Genomic DNA, 6442 nt, shown 5'->3' on the forward strand with positions numbered 1-6442 from the left:
GGAGCAGTGAGAAGGCCCTGGAGACTGAATGGTGAAGGCTTCCTTTGATGGAAGACAGTGTCCTCGTTCCCTTCCCAGCGGAGAACTCAACACCAGTGTGATGTCAGCAGACCCCTGGAAAGGAACACCTCCCAGAGCCTGGCACCCGCTCCAACAGGGCCCAGCATGCTGGGGAAGGATCGCTGGGTCTGACGCCCTCCATCCCTGGGGACGGCGCAGAGAGAGGTGGCAGGTGACATCTCACACGACAGGGTGGCTTTGTGAAAGTGAGGTGCTAAGGCAGAGGCTGGGGTTGGGCCTAGTGATGCCCAGTTACTGTGGGCGCAGGAGAGTGGGAGGTTTGGGGTGGGGAGCAGCCAGGGATCTGCATTAAAAATATTGGAACTTTAAGAAATAACTTGGGCTGGGAGCCGTGGCGCACGCCTGTCGTCCCAGCAGCTCGGGAGGCTGAGGGAGGAGGATCACAAGTTCAAAGCCAGCCTCTGCAACTCAGCAAGGCCCTAAGCAACTCAGTGAGACCCTGTCTCTAAATAAAATTTTTTTTAAAAAAAAAAGGTCTGGGGATGTGGCTCAGGGGTAGAGCACCCCTGGGTTCAATCCCCAGTTCCCCCCGAAGAGAAATAGCTTGGTAGGAAGGCTGGCTCAGCTGATCCCAAAAAGAAGCATTCCTTAACCTCTCTTAACCTTGGTTTCCTCCTCTGTAAATGGAAGAGCCACCAACCCTCTATAAAATGGGTTGGTGGCTCTTCCTATTATACACACACACACACACACACACACACACAGTCCCCTTGAGTTCACAGACTGTCACTTGCCTGCATGTACCCCAACCTGTCCAGTACCTCAGCTTCCTTATCTGTAAAACAGGAACCTCACTTTTCCAGAATCTCAAAGGACCGTTATGAGTCTTAAATGAGACCATAGCAGTAGAGTCTTACCGCAGAGCCTGGCATGAGTATGTGCTACATTTTTTTAAGTTAATCTTTATTCACTGTGCACTTAGCTACCAAGAACTAGGCAAGCCACTGAAGACAGGTCCCTGGAGAGGCACAGTCCCTGTTCCCGTGATATTTCCATTCTCAGGAGGCAGGGGGTGGTAAACAAATAGACCAGGAGAAACAGCTCCCTCTGATTTGTTCCAGGTTTCAACAGCAAATACCCCAACCTTTGACCCTCATTTCTTCCAAGTTCAAAATGTAGGCCCATCTGTTTATCTAAGATGCAATCTCACTAACATCTCCTTCTCTGCCCTCCACAATCTAAAGCCTTGTGCATGGAAGTGACCTCAATGTGTCAAAAGAAACAAAAACCTATGTAGTGAAGATGTCAAAAGTGCAACCTACAAATTGATACAATCACTGTGGGCCAATCTTCTGTAGCTGAACATTCGGCTCCCTTACAAACCAGCAACGCCCCTGCCAAGCGTCTGCCCAACAGAAATGAGCTGCCATGCTTATCCTAACACTCACAGGATTTCTTTCTCTTTTTCTTTTTCTTTTTAAACAGGGATTGAACCCAGGGGCACTTAACCCCTGAGCCACATCCTCAGCCCTTTTATTTAGAGACAGGGTCTCACTGAGTTGCTGAGGCTAGCTTTGAACTCTTGATCCTCCTGCCTCCGCTTAACCAGCCACTGGGATTATAGGTGTGCACCACAGTGCCTAACCACAGAAGGAGGTTTATAGCAACTTTATTAGCAATAGCCCCAAACTGCAAAGCATTCGTACAAGATATCACCAAACTGTAACAGAGCCACAAACCAGGACATTATTCAGTGTTAAAAGGAATGAATTACTGAGACCGACAACCACACTGAGGAATCTCAAACACACTGCTGACTGAGAAAAACTAAACCCAAAAGAGTCCGAACAACTTATGTGAAGTTCTAGAACAAGAGAAATGATTGTCTGGTGCCACAGGCCGGAATAGTTACTCTGTGAGGATGCGCGTATTGACTGGGGAAGGAGGCACAGGGAGCAGGGACTGTTTCAAATCTAGATCTTGGAAAAAGTTACATGGGTGGAATGTATGCAGAAAAGTTTATTGAGCCGTGTATTTAAGATTAGTGTGCTTGTCTGGGCGCAGTGGCACATACCTGTAATCCCAAAACTCCCAAGGCTGATCGAAAGTTTGAGGCCAACCTCAGCAATTTTGCAAGACCTTATCAATTCAATCCCAAGTGCCAAAGAAAAAGATTTATGAGTTTTATGGATGCATGCTATACCTCAACTTTTAAAATGTTTAAAAACAAACACGGGGGCTGGGGATGTGGCTCAAGCGGTAGCGCGCTCGCCTGGCATGCGTTTGGCCCGGGTTCGATCCTCAGCACCACATACCAACAAAGATGTTGTGTCCGCCGAGAACTAAAAAATAAATATTAAAAATTCTCTCTCTCTCTCTCTCTCTCTCTCTCTCTCTCTCTCTCTCTCTCTCTCTCCTCTCTCACTAAAAAAAAAAAAAAAAAAAAAAAACCACAGGCTGGGAGCAGTCGTGCATGCCTGTGACCCCAGCAGCTTGGAGGCTGAGGCAGGAGGATCACACATTCAAAGCCAGCCACAGCAACTAAGCGAGGCCCTAAGCGACTTAGGGAGACCCTGTCTCAAAACAAAACATTAAAAGGGCTGGGGATGTGGCTTAGTGGTTAAGCACAACCCTGGGTTCAATCCCCAGTAAAACACACACACACACACACACACACACACACACACACACACCAAGATTCAGCCTCTAGGGGAAGCCATGGGGCCAGGTGAAAAAGGAGAGAATCTTTGGGAATGGGATCATTGAAGTCACCCAGTGACCAACCCCAAGAGATTTTTCTCAACAATCAGTCAGGAACAACAGAAGAAATACCTTTGGCTTCCGTCAGCCATATTTGGATATTCTGCATTATACACAATAGTTTTTCCTCTGAAAATTGTGTACAGGAACTTTCATTAGGCAAATGATAACTCAGCTCCTATCTGCCAGCCCTAAATGGTGTGCACAAATGAGAACTGGCTGTATTTATCAGTGTGGTCCTTGGAAAAGACTATCGGATACCAGTAATATGACAGCCAAGTTCCAGATGGCTTTCAAACCAGCCTGCCGTTCACAAGTGGTTGTGTGTGAATCGAGAATTTTCTCGATCGATAAACCCCAGTCATTGAAAGGGCAGAGGCTTCTGCCATAGTCACTGAGGTTTCACTGGACACAGGCTGATCCCTAAGCCACATCCCCAGCCCATTTTTAACTTTTAAATTTAAAGTCAGGGTCTCACTGAGTTGCTTAGGGCCTCACTAAGTTGCTGAGGCTAGCCTCGAACTTGGGATCCTCCTGCCTCAGCCTCCTGTATGGCTGGGATCATAGGCAGGTGCCACCATGCCCAGCTTAGTCTCATTTTCAACAAGTCTTTCATGCTAAGGAGGGTGGCAGGCATGCCAGGGACATTTGTTTGAACTCCAGGTCTGAGAGCTGCTCCTTAGGAAATTCTGGCCTTGTGATGCAATGTTGTCCTCCGGTCCAGCCCTGCTTACCAGCTCTGAGCAGGGAGATGTGAGAAGGCGCTTGGACTCCTCCAAACCCTCCCAAGTAGGTCCTTTATCTATGTCCTGAATTTTCTTCCACCGATAAGGTTACCTGTCCCCTTAAAGCTTTTCTTAAAAAAGACAAAAGAGGCTTGGCCAGTCCCCGTACACTCTCTTCTTCTATTCCTCCTCGGTGGCAGAGCTCCAAATGGAAGTCCCCCAGGGAAAAGTCAGGACCCCAGGCCCTTCTGTCCTCTGGGATAATGCCAGGGCAGTCACTGGGCAGGAGCCTCCCTTGGTTCCGACCCTGGCTTACTCTAGAACTGCCCACTAACCCCAGGGCGTGAGTTCACCATAAAAGAGCACGGGTCTCCATGGCCTTCAAAACTGTAAAAGTCATGAGAAACAGAAATATGAGAAACTGTCACAGCCATGGGCAGCCTCGAGGGACATGACAACTCAATGTGATGCTGTAGCCTGGATGAGATTCTGGAACAGAAACAAGACATGGGTTAAAAAAAACTAAGGAAATCTTGCCAAGCACAGAGGCGCACCCACCTGCAATCCCAAAGACTTGGGAGGCTGAGGCAGGAGGATTGCAAGTTTGAGGCCAGACTCAGCAAGTTAAACTTTGTGTCAAAATTTAAAAATAAAAAGGGTTGGGGATGTAGCTCAGTGGTAATGTACCCCTGGGTTCAATCCCCAGGACTTAAATAAATAAATAAAAATTTAAAAAAAAATAGAAACTAAGGAAATCTGAGTAAAGTATTAACTAACTTTATTTAGTGAAAATGTATTAATATTGGTTCATTAATTGAATGTTGGTTTATTGATATGTACATCTCCATATATATAAGATGTTAATAAGGGGCTGGGGTTGTGGCTCAGTGGTGGAGTGCTTGCCTGGCATATGTGAGGCACTGGGTTCAATCCTCAGCACCACCTAATAAATAAATAAATAAATGTATTAAATTTTTTTTAAAAAGTGTTCATAATAAGGGAATTGAGTGTGGATTATAAGGAACTTTAAAAAGTTTTTTCAAAAAAAAACTTTTTAAAAAAATATTTTTTAGTTATTGATGGACTTTTATTTTATTTATTTGGATGTGGTGCTGAGACTCGAACCCAGTGCCTCACACATGCTAGTCCAGTGCTCTACCACTGAGCTATATCCCCAGCCCTTCATTTTTCTTTAAATGTAAAACAGTTCTAAAAACTAAAGTATTTAAAAAAAAAAAAAAACATGAGTCTTATAAACGCAGGCATACATTCCAAAGACTATCGTGATTTGCTTCTCTGGAGAGGACTTTTGACTCTGGCCAGTCCTTTCTGTGACCAAAAGCTTCATGGACTTTCTGAATACCCCATCGCCCCTCTCCTACCCAGGAACAGAGGGTCCTCACTCGACCTACTTTCTTTCCATTCACAGAAGGGATACTCTCCGCAAGCCAGATTCCATAGAGAAAATGAGAAGCAGAGACGAAATGGCTCAGGTAAGTCAGACCTGCCTGGGTCTCCCCTGGGGGGACCCGGCCCCGCCCCCTCCTCCTGCTCCACATCCCTCACCCTCAGCTGTGTTCAATCTATCTGGATTCAAATCCACTACAAACGAGTTCTGTGGTCTCGATGCTCCCCGTCTCTGTAAGGGCCATAACCGTAGAGTGATCCAAGAGCCATTGAAGAGATTCCATGAGACGAACTGTAAAATGGATATCATTTCATCTCTGAAGACAGGCGATGGGACAGTGAGTGTCAAAGGTCTGTCATGGTGACTGGCATCCCTGATGGCCAGTCATTGACCGGTCTAGACAATCATAAGAACTTCAAAGATCAGTGTCACCTTGGGATCCTACATGGTGTCTGAGGAGCAGAGAAATACATGGACCTTTGAATTAGCGCAGAAGGTGGGTCTGAATAGTGGCCAAGGACCAGTCAAAAGGGACTTGGTCATCAAGTGATCAGCTGACAGGTACCAAGGCTAGAAAGGGCACAGAAACAGAAGGAGGTGGAACTGAACTGTGTGCCTGAGATGCCAAAGCCAGCTCACAATGCACCCCCACCCACCCCCCTACACACACAGCTTTGAACTGAGGCCATTCAGCACTCTGGACAGCTCCGTGGGGGTCTATAGCTCTCAGGGGCACAAGTTTCAGGGTCCCAGAATTGGGTGGGTTCTTGGAAGGGCAAGAATGGTTAAGGCACCTCAGCTCTCTGAATCTCAATGACCTCATCTCTAAGCTGCAAGAAATACCTACCCTTCAGGACTGTCCTGAAGAGTAAATGAGATTAACAGCAGAGCAGATGCCTGGGGTCAGACCATCAGAATTCCTATCTCAGCTCCAGCTATGTGACTTCAGAGAAGTGGCTTAACCTCTCTGGGCCTCACTTTCTTCTCATCTGTGTAATTAGAATGCTACTAGACCCTATTTCATGGTATTATGGAGAGTAAATGAAACAAGGCGGGCGCACACAATTGACATTCATTTTTGTTTTGGAAGAAACAGCAAAGCACCTGACACAAAGTAAATAATCAAAATTGACAGCTTCTTACATGTTCTGAAACCACCTGGTTGACTTTGCCTACCCACCTCAGACTTTGGGACTTTTTTTTTGGGGGGGGGGTAAGTACCAGGGATTGAACTCAGGGGCACTCGACCACTGAGCCACATCCCCAGCCCTATTTTGTATTTTATTTAGAGATAGAGTCTCACCGCGTTGCTTAGCGCCTCACCATTGCTGAGAATCGGCTTTGAACTCGGGATCCTCCAGTCTCAGCCTCCCGAGATGCTGAGATTACAAGCTAGCACCACCGCGCTCGGCTTGGGGCATTTTTTTAACAAACGCCCGTTGGTTTTGTGCCAACCACTCTTCTAAGTCCTTTCTAGGTACCCAAACTGCACCCGTCAACCTTACAACCCTGTGATAGAAGTACTATA

The sequence above is a fragment of the Urocitellus parryii genome, chromosome 3, assembly GCF_045843805.1.
Source record: "Urocitellus parryii isolate mUroPar1 chromosome 3, mUroPar1.hap1, whole genome shotgun sequence".
Taxonomy (NCBI): domain Eukaryota; kingdom Metazoa; phylum Chordata; class Mammalia; order Rodentia; family Sciuridae; genus Urocitellus; species Urocitellus parryii.